This window comes from Gopherus flavomarginatus, chromosome 2 (assembly GCF_025201925.1).
Source record: "Gopherus flavomarginatus isolate rGopFla2 chromosome 2, rGopFla2.mat.asm, whole genome shotgun sequence".
Lineage (NCBI taxonomy): Eukaryota > Metazoa > Chordata > Testudines > Testudinidae > Gopherus > Gopherus flavomarginatus.
Window position 1 is genome coordinate 48,501,151 of NC_066618.1, and position 11,545 is coordinate 48,512,695.

An 11,545-nucleotide genomic window follows, 5' to 3' on the forward strand; every position below is an offset into this window, starting at 1 on the left:
AGGTGGAATTTTTAACCCTCATGTGTTTTTAAAAAGCTTTAAAATAGGACCTGAGAGCAGCCAAGAGTCCCAGAACCAGAAAGTAAAGAAAAAGAACCGCACATTTAACCATTTAAATAATGATTGTGATGTGTTGGGGTTAACTCATGATTTTTGAAGGGCTGCAAGTGGCAATACTGGAAACCATTTATCATAAGAAACCTGTAACTGCATTATTCTTCAACTCTTTCATTCAGCCTCTTGGTAACTAATTACCTAGCATAAATAAAATGTTTTATTTCTTTGCCTATTCACCTATTTTATTGGGACTGTCTCCATTCTGGCCATCAGTGAGGGCACGCTTGTTTTTCTTAAACTCATAATGGGGGACAAAAATTTCTCTGCATTTTCAAAGAGTAATTCGAAGAAATGAAGGCTGAAAGTACCAACAGAGCCCTGATGTTGAGATGATCTTTCTCTTGGATAGAAAGTTATTTTAATGTATATAAAAGCAACTGTAAATATGTTGAAAACAAGAAATCATACTTCAGTGAAACATCCACATGTGGGTGTTTCTGTTATGTGTGCTATTACAAACTGATCATATCCTCCATCTCTTATTTATTCTATTCGGACTGTTATGATCAAGAAAGCCTACGTCAATGATTAAAAAAAAAACCTGTCAGGTTTATGAAGGGATATTTGCCCTTGATGTAGCCAAGGGATCTGTGGAAATTTGAAGAAATCCTACAGGGATATTGTATCTCACAGTTATTTTTTCTATTTCTGCCTTTGTCTGGCAGCCTGTTAAAATATATTACACATGGTGTAAAGCTGCAGTGAACTGCATGAGCAGGAAAGAGAATTTATTTATAACTCTCTCTAGTTAATACAGGAGGTCTGTTAGCTTCTAGTTCTTATTTCTTCAGCCCTTGGTGGACATTCTCTGGTCCTCTCAGCGTTTTTGCTCAGAAGGCAGTAAGCAATTGGAAACCTCTCGTAATTCCTGAGCTGGGAATTTCCCCATTATGGAGAAAGGGATTCTAACCCAGCAGGGATACAAACCAGTGTATCTGACTCTTACACATACAACAGCTTGCAGCACAGGGTGTATTGGGAGCGGTAAGGGCAGAGAGGGAGGGTGACTGAAGTACTTTGCATTCCAGAAATCGCCAGCTCAGGTACCATAGCCATCTGGGATAGTGAGAGCAGTCCCCCACAGCCAGGTTGCTCTAAATTGTGCTAGGATCAGGGCTAAGAAGTAGGAAGCTATAACCTTCTCTTACAACTCCCTGACCTCACTGTATCCAGTGCGTGCGGGATACAGCAGAGAATCTGGCTCCTTTGTTCCATCAGTTTTGGACTCAGAACCTATTACCTTTGGACTTTCAATCTGAACCAGAAGCACTGCAGTACTGCTGATGCATTTGGAACCAATCTAAATTTCCCCAGTGTTCAGAATATTTACATCTGGGGCTAGATCCACAGAGGGGACTTAGACTCAGGATTGCAATAGCTGACTTTTAGGCGCCCTTCTTCCTTCTGGAATCCATACTCCTGAGTTAGGTGCCCAGACTCCCTATTTATTGCAGGGGAAGAATTAGGTACCTAAGAATGGGATTCACAAAAGCCAACATGTTGAACAGGGACTTGTCTAAACTAGCCAGTGGAAATTGCCAAGGAGAGTGGTGGGGCCAGAGAGAGAGAGAGGGAGAGAGAGAGAGAGAGAGAATGATTGATTTTATAGCCCAGAAGTTAAGGCTTTTACTTGGGAGGCGCAGAGCTGAGCTAAACAGGGAAGACGGTATAAAAAGCCACTTGCTAGGTGGACTCCAGAGCCACAAATAGAAGCAGCTAATGGGATAGTTTTGGAGGGAGTGTGAGAGGCCTGTCTTCCAGGTTCAGCACTACATGTGATATCAAGGTGGCCAGTGATGGAACAATGGTGGTAACCCACCACAGATATGCCATGTTCTCTTTCCTGCCTGAAGCCAGAAGGGACTTCCTGTCCATAAGGTGCAAGTTGGTAGCTCTTCTGGAGGAAAAGATTCTAGGACTGGAGGAAGTTGAGACACTACTGGGAATCAGAGAAACTGAAGAGTTTGGGAAACACCATTAGGAAACACCATTACCCCAGGGTCAAGGAATTATGGAGCTGCCCACAAAGGCGGAAGTCTGAGAGAGGAAGTCAGAGAGCAGGCCTGGCAGTTTGTAACCATCAGAAGCAAGAAGTCACAGCTGTCTAGGAACTCTTTACATGAAGTAAACCTCTTCAACTTCATAGACCTCCAGTGACCTGACATCCACCTGAATGCTTTAGACACTATTCACTAACTAGCAATTGTTATGAGATAGGACACACTTTTCTCCCTAATGCATCTTAGAACAAGGCAGGTATTTCCCAGCTGTTTTATCCTTTAAACACAGAGAGCAGTTTCTGGACCCCCAATACTAAGGGTATGGTGCATTAAACAGATGCCGCTGAAATCCAGGGAATGGGCTACGATGATTTCTAAGACATTTGATAATATAATTAACTTAGCAGGTAATTGCTACTACAGACTAAATAAAAGTGAGCTACTACTTCCTTAAAGCAGATGCCTCAGGGCTCATCTACACTACAGAGGTTACAGAGGCCCAGCAATGCTGCTGTATTGCCATAATGTGATCACTTGCTACAGCAATGGAAGGGTTCTTTCTGTAGCTGCGGTTGATCCATCCCCTAGCGAGGTGGTAAGTAGGTTGACGGAAGAATGCTGATCAAAGCTGCCATCATTTATAATATTTCTAGGTGGAGAATCTGTTGGTGTGTATGAGTGTGAAATCAGTCAGCAAGAATAAAAGGCCTGGCTTGACAAAGCCCTGGCTGGGATGACTTAGTTGGGGATTGGTGCTGCTTTGAGCAGGGGGTTGGATTAGATGACTTTCTGAGGTCTCTTCCAACCCTGATTTTCTATGATTCTATGATTGATGAAAAGTCTTTAAACACCAGATCATATAAACAGGGCCGTTCTTGTGCTTCTACAGCTCTCGAGCCTGATTTCTCAACAGGAACCAGGAAATATCCATCGCTCTGGAGCCTTGGTCTCTTTAAAGCTTTGAGCCTAAATAAGTTCTGATGTGCATTAACTCAGGTGCATGTGGGAAGTCCATGGTGTCCCTGATGTTACACTCAGCTCTAAGAACAGTGTCAGAAAACTCCATCTGGAACATCTGATTGGAATTGATCCCAACCTCTACTCCACTGTCTGGCTCAGCAGGGCTTCCCCATTGATGTATGACTGGGGCAGGCTGCCTCGTGGCTGGGGGATGGAAAACAATGTCTGCATCCTTGTGACACCATGTATGGTGGTGATGGTGTTTCAGAACAAAGAGTAATGTGTTGAAGAGCATCCCTTACAATTGAGAACATAAGAATGTGCATATTGGCTTAGGCGCTGACTTCCCCTCTGCCTGGTGGGTGCTCCACCCTCACCTTGGCCCCGTCCCTTACCCCGCCTCTTCTCGCTTGCACCCCCATTCCACCCCATTCTCCAAAGTTCTCTCCCCACCCTGCCTTTTCCCATCCCCATCCCCTTCCCACCCCCATTCCCTCCCCTTCTCCCAAATCTCTGCCCTGGCCTTGCCTCTTCTCCACCTCCCCCCATGAGCACACCGCATCCCCGCTTCTCCTCCTCCCTCCTGGAAAGTCCTAAGCATCTCCAAACAGCTGTTAGGAAGCTGTGGGGTGGGAAGCGCTGGGAGGGAGGGGAAGGCGCAAGGACTTGGTGCGCTTGGGTTAGGGAGAAGGAGGCAAGGATGGGGGAACTTGGCTGCTGGTGGGTGCAGAGGACCAACTAATTTTTCCCCGGGGGTGCTCCAGCCCTGGAGCACCCATGGAGGCGGCGCTTGTGCATACTGGGTCAGAACAATGGTCCATCTAGCCTGGTATCCTGTCTTCTGACAGTGGCCAATGTCAGGTGCTTCAGAGGGAGCCATCCCTTACATGAGGATATGAACAAAGAACGTATTTCCATGCACATAAATGGAGTTGGAACAATTATTACAGTGGGGGTGCTGAAAGCCATTGAACAAAAGTGTAACCTTGTGTATGACAGAAGCCATGCATTCAGTTACTATTATTACTTCAAGCCATAGGGTGTTGCTGCACCCCCAGCACCTCTAGGTCGAGTCTCACTGCATGGGGACAATGGACACCAATGTACAGATAACCCCCCAAGTTGTAGATGTTACTGAAGAATTGGTGCTCATAGTAGAAAGTTTCTCCACAGTTTTTACAATGGTTTACTTAGTGACAAATTTTTCTGGAGAGGAGAACATGTGCTCCCGTCACTCAGAAACAGCATTGACCAATGACAATAAAAATTATTTACAGCTCACAATTTGACATTTGACTCCAGCTATGTGATTTTTGCATAATCTGACTTTAAATATGGTTTGTTTGGACTGTGAGGTAACTGTTTTGTCTTAGTTTCTCATTTGTTCCAAGGACCAAATTACACCAGAACAATTGCTGGGGAGGAAATCAGATAAGATGATTTTGCAGGCTTGTCAAGGTTCCTTCCCCACTCTGAACTTTAGGGTACAAATGTGGGGACCTAAATGGACACTTCTAAGCTTAATTACTAGACTACAGCGGGTAACTCTGCCACCATCCAGAAATTTCAGTGTTTGGAGCACTTCCTGTCCCCCCAAAACCCTCCCCTCCCTGGGTGGCCTTGAGGGACTTCACCAATTCCCTGGTGAACACAGATCCAAACCCCTTGGATCTTAAAACAAGGAGAAATTAACCATCCCTCCTCCTTTCCCCCACCAATCCCTGGTGAGTCCAGATCCAATCCCCTTGGATCTTAAAACAAGGAAAAATCAATCAGGTTCTTAAAAGAAAGCTTTTAACTAAAGAAGAAAGGTAAAAATCATCTCTGTAAAATCAGGATGGAAAATACTTTACAGGGTAATCAAGTTCAAATAGCCCAGAGGAACCCCCTCTAGCCTTAGGTTCAAAGTTACAGCAAGCAGAGGTAAAATCCTCTCAGCCAAAAAGGGACATTTACAAGTTGAGATAACAAAAATAAAACTAATCCGCCTTGCCTGGCTGTTACTTACAATTTTGAAACATGAGAGACTGATTCAGAAAGATTTGGAGAGCCTGGATTAACGTCTGGTCCCTCTTAGTCCCAAGAGTGAACAACACCCAAAACATAGAGCACAAACAAAGACTTCCCTCCACCAAGATTTGAAAGTATCTTGTCCCCTTATTGGTCCTCTGGTCAGGCGTCAGTCAGGTTTACTGAGCTTCTTAACCCTTTACAAGTAAAAGAGGCATTAACCCTTAACTATCTGTTTATGACAATATGATTTGTTTGGACTGTGAGGTAACTGTTTTGTCTTAGTTTCTCATTTGTTCCAAGGACCAAATTACACCAGAACAATTGCTGGAGAGGAAATCACATAAGATGATTTTGCAGGCTGTTGGAAAATTAACCCGGAGCCAGCAACGGCAAAAGACAAGCCCTGCATAACAGGACCTGCTTTTTTTCAGCATCCGGAAGAATGAAGGTAATGAGAACATGAATTGCATTGCTTAATGACTACAGGAAGGGGCAGCCCTAAATAATTTGCATTGATGAAGGAAACTATGCTAGATAGTTTTGTAGCAGTTTTTCAGGGTAGGGGAAGTTAGCTAGTAGTCAGTTCAATAATTTGATACTCACCAAGCGAACAGTAAGAGATTTATTAAAAAAAAACAACCTGTTAGATACATATAGGGTTAAAATGCTGTCAATTGTGTGAATCTGCATTCCCTGTAACTGTTTGCTACCTACAATTTCTTTACATAGTGTTTGAATGTTATAATCTGAAAGTAGGGGACTTCCTCTTGTTTCTATCTATTTATTATAATTGGATTTATCAATTAGGCTACAGTGATTATATACAGAAGCTGAATGGGAATCTCTGAGCTTCCTTGAGCTTCAACATGTGCAGAATCTAGCTTTGACCAAAGAATTATACAACCCAGCTTAGATTGTAAACTGCGTGAGGCAGGGACCTACCTTTTCATTGTGTATTTGTACAGCACCTAGCATAGTGGAGCCTGGGTCTATGACTGGGATCCTAGGCATTACGATAATAGAAATAATAAGTAATACATAATAGCTGAGTTGAGGGAAAGAGACAGTGAAGGGACGTTACTCAAGCTTCTGTCAAAAGTATTTGCGAAGGCTAAGGCAGAGCTGGATCAGGCCTTTGAATGCATCATAAATCAGCAGTCTGAACTGGTAACTGCAAAGAAGGACTTTTAAATGATGTCTGGATACTTAAATGTCAATATACAAACCAAGGTGCTGAAATGTTCAGATTACATGAGAGTTTTGCACAGATGATTTAACTTCAAAGCTCCATGCACAGAAATATGAATGTTTTGGGAGTCATAAAAATAAGCCTCATGGAGAAATAAAATGATCTTGAATTTGAAATGCCAATTCTTCATGATAGAATAGAAGCCTTAGCTCATGGCTCAGGAAAATAAATAATCTGACAGCAAAACACAGGGAAAGAAATCTATGTAACAAAGAGAGAATCTATCTTAGATGTTTCTATGGTGCCCATTACCGTGGTATCTGGAGTATTGTTAGAAACAAACAAGCACGGGAATGAATTCTCCCACCTGCCATGCAGGCTCAGCCCTGTAAGATGCTGAGTGCTCAGGACCAATCCAACCAAGTATTTATGCTTGTGCCTAAAACCTTAATCATGTGAGTTGTTGCATTCACTTTCAGGGCAGTTCTCACATACTGAAAGTTAAGTATACGCTAAATTACTTCACCGGGTTGCACCAAAGTTCTCAGCACTTTGCAGGACTGACCCCGTAATGTAGAGGAGCTAACTATGAACAAGTGATACTGAGAAAACCAAGTTTATTCTTTTGACGATGTAAATCATGTTCAACAGTATAAATAATTAGACTCTTGACAAGGAGGCTAAAATATTCAGGGAGAAGGGACAGATCGCAGCAATTAGCAAACAGTCACCAAGGCTCTAGCACCCAATTTCACCCTGTGTCATAAACAGATAGCTAAGGGTTAATGTTCTTTTACCTGTAAAGGGTTAACACAGGGAACCAAACACCAGACCAGAGGACCAATCAGGAAACAAGACTTTTTCAAATCTGGGTGGAGGGAAGTTTTGGGTGAGTTCTTTGTTCTTTGTCTTGGTTCGGTGACCCTCTCGGCTCTGAGAGTGATTTTTCTATCTCCAGGCTTTCTAATCTTCTGTTTCCAAGTTGTAAGTACAAGGATAGTAAGACAATAGGTTTATATTGTTTTTTTTGTATTTACATGTGTGTAGTTGCTGGAGTGTATTCTTTTTGGATAAGGCTGTTTATTCATTTTTCTTTTAAGCAATTGACCCTGTATATTGTCACCTTAATACAGAGACCATTTTATGTCCTTTTTCTTTCTTTTTATATAAAGCTTTCGTTTTAAGACCTGTTGGAGTTTTTATTTAGTGGGGACTCCAGGGAATTGGGTCTGCAGCTCACCAGGGAATTGGTGGGAGGAAGAAGTCAGGGGGAAACTCTCTTTGTGTTAGATTTACTAAGCCTGACTTTGCATACCCTGTGGGTGAGGGGAGAGGGAGATTTGATCTCTCAGTATTTGTGTTTCAAGGACTTGAAGTAGGGAATCTCCTAGGGTCGTCCAGGGAGGGGAGCCTGGGAGGAAGTAACAAGGAAACAAGGGGAGGGGGTTATTTCCCTTTGTTGTGAGACTCAAGGCATCTGAGTCTGGGGGTCCCCCAGGGAAGGTTTTGGGGAGACCACAGTGAGATAGGCACTGTATAATTCCTGGCTGGTGGCAGCGCTATCAGATCTAAGCTGGTAATTAAGCTTGGAGGTTCTCATGCTAACACCCATATTTTGGATGCTAACACCCATATTTTGGATGCCATATTTCTTCCCAGATCTGGGAAGAAATGTTATGACATGGTGGCAGAGGTGGGATAGACAAGAATCCAGAAGCCAGTAGGAATATTATTTTCTTTTTCTCTGCTAGGGCTTTTATGCAGAGAGAAAGAGTGGTTTTAAACAGAGCCAGAGAGAATTATTTTTTCTGCTCTCTCTTGCAGTTTTTGGCTTGCATATTAAGCAAGGAACCATTAAGGACTGACAAAGGGTCTTTTGTTAGACAATAGCACTCCGATTGAGAGTCAAGTACCCAGCACAATACACATGCAAATAAAGTGGTTTTTCTGGTTTACTTTACATTTAAAAGTTTAGCTAGAGAAAAAAAAAGGCACTGTTGCTAGGCAGACCCCAGGAGGCAACAGAGAACCTGCATTTCAGGCAGTAAACACCAGAGGGCACCTCAGCACAAGAAAGCAGGAACCATGAGTTCCAAGGAAAGCCTGAGACAGGAGTGAGCACGGCAACAAGCCATGGACAAAGACAATGAACATAGGAGACAGATGGAACTAATTAATGCAGAACTAGCCAAGGAAGAGGCAGCCCACAAAAGAAAACAAGAAGAAGAAGAGGTGGCCCACAGAAGGAAACAAGAAGAAGAAGAGGCAGCCTACAGAAGACAGATAGAACTCCAGAGGGAGACCCACCGACAGGCCATGGAATTAGAAAAGGCTAAGCAACAAAACACAGCCAATCCTAACAACGCTGCACCAATGATTGTTCCACAGCACAGGAAATTTCCCACGTACAAGGCAGGTGATGACACCAAGGCCTTCTTAGAAAATTTTGAAAGGGCCTGTCTTGGGTACAGCATCTCTGAAGACCAGTACATGGTATAATTGAGGCCACAGCTCAGTGGACCTTTAGCAGAGATGGCAGCTGAAATGCCTAAGGAGAAAATGAACGACTATAAACTTTTTCAAACCAAGGCCAGATACAGAATGGGGATAACCCCGGATCATGCCCGTCGGCATTTCAGAACCCAAAAGTGGAAACCAGATGTGTCATTTCCCAGACACGCCTACTACGTTGGGAAAAATTATGAGGCCTGGATATCAGGAAACAATGTTAAATCCTTAGACGAACTGCACCTCCTCATACAAATGGAACAGTTCTTGGATGGTGTTCCTGAGGACATAACATGGTACATACAAGATGGAAAACCCAAAAATCTCACCGAGGCGGGGGAAATTGGAGCCAGATAGATGGAAGTGGTAGAAAGCAAGAAAGCTACTGTCAAGGGGAACGAATACCCCAGAGGGCACACCGACAATAAAGGATTGTCCCTGCAATCAAGGACAGCCAAAGACCCCACCTACAACCCAAGGAAAGCCACAGACACACTATTCTTCCACCTCACCAGTCTCCAGTAACTCACCTCGACCTAGTGACCAGTCAGCTGGAAGATGCTTTAAGTGTAATGAACTGGGACATATAAAGGCCAACTGCCCAAAGAATGCCAACCGAGTGCAGTTCATTACACCACCATCACACCAAAGATCCCCAGGCCCAGATGCCTCTCAAATACCCTGGGAGTGCAGGGAAATTTTGAGAGTGGGCAGAAAGAAAGTTACTGCGTGGAGAGACACGGGGGCACAAGTGTCAGCTATCCACCAATCCTTCGTAGACCCCAAATTCATCAACCCAAAGGCCCAAGTGACAATTTACTCCTTCATGTCACAAGCTGTAGACTTGCTTACAGCTGAACTGCCTGTCCAGTACAAAGGCTGGTCAGGAATGTGGACTTTTGCAGTCTATGACAATTATTCCATCCCCATGCTACTGGGGGAAGACTTGGCCAACCAGGTGAAGTGGGCCAAGAGAGTGGGAATGGTTACACGTAGCCAAACCAGGCAAGCTTCCAGACCCATTCCTGTTCCTGAGCCGTCCACAGGGGCCCCGTCTGTGTTACCAGAGACCCAGACAGAGGTAGTGGACCCGGATCCCATGCCAACAATGGAAACAGCCACAGTGCTTCCAGTCCCAGACCAGGAACAGGAAAAGCAGCCAGCACCAGAACCGTTGCCAGCACTGATGACAGTGCTTGCAAATCCATCATCAACCCCAATGCCAGAGGGCGCCAGCGAGCCTGAACTGGCAGAAGCAGCAGACAACCATACCAAGAGGCTCAGCCAGAGCCTGAAATAACCCCTGGTGCACCAGCGGAAAGCGGCTCACCAGCAACGGAAACAACCCCATCACCTACATTGCTTCCAGAGGGACCAAGCCCAAGTCCCCAGTCTAAGGAAGAACTGGTGTCCCCAGCCTCAAGGGAACAGTTCCAGACTGAGCAGCAAGCAGATGACAGCCTTCAGAAAGCTTGTGCGGCGGCACGGAGCACCCCACCACCTCTCAGCTCTTCTAATCGATCCCGGTTTGTTGTAGAACAAGGACTTTTATACAAGGAGACTCTTTCTGGTGGACACCAGGAAGACTGGCATCCGCAAAAAACAGTTGGTGGTTCCAACTAAGTACCGGGAAAAGCTCTTGAGCTTAGCCCATGATCATCCCAGTGGCCATGCTGGGGTGAACAGAACCAAGGACCGGTTGGGGAAGTCCTTCCACTGGGAGGGGATGGGCAAGGACGTTGCCAAGTATGTCCAGTCTTGTGAGGTGTGCCAAAGGGTGGGAAAGCCCAAGACCAGGTCAAGGCCCCTCTCCAGCCACTCCCCATAATTGAGGTCCCATTTCAGCGAGTAGCTGTGGATATTCTGGGTCCTTTCCCAAAAAAGACACCCAGAGGAAAGCAGTACGTACTGACTTTCGTGGACTTTGCTACCCGATGTCCGGAAGCAGTAGCTCTAGGCAACACCAGGGCTAAAGGTGTGTGTCAGGCACTTACTGACATTTTTGCCAGGGTAGGTTGGCCCTCCGACATCCTTACAGATTCAGGATCTAATTTCCTGGCAGGGACCATGAAAGAACTATGGGAAACTCATGGGGTGAACCACTTGGTTGCCATCCCGTACCACCATCAAACCAATGGCCTGGTCGAAAGGTTTAATGGAACTTTGGGGGCCATGATACGTAAATTCGTCAACGAACACTCCAATAATTGGGACCTAGTGTTGCAGCAGTTGCTTTTTGCCTACAGGGCTGTACCACATCCCAGTTTAGGGTTTTCACCGTTTGAACTTGTGTATGGTCACGAGGTTAAGGGGCCATTACAGTTGGTGAAGCAGCAATGGGAGGGATTTACACCTTCTCCAGGGACTAATATTTTGGACTTTGTAAGCAACCTACAAAACACCCTCCAACACTCTTTAGTGCTTGCTAAAGAAAACATAAATAATGCTCAGGAAGAGCAAAAGGCCTGGTATGACAAACATACCAGAGAACGTTCCTTCAAGGTAGGAGACCAGGTTATGGTCTGGAAGGCGCAACAGGCCCATAAGATGGAAGCATCATGGGAAGGGCCATTCACGGTCCAAGAGCGCCTGGGAGCTGTTAACTACCTCATAGCATTTCCCAATTCCTCACTAAAACCCAGAGTGTACCATGTTAATTCTCTCAAGCCTTTCTATTCCAGAGACTTACAGGTTTGTCAGTTTACAGTCCAGTGAGATGATGCTGAGTGGCCTGAAGGTGTCTACTACGAAGGGAAAA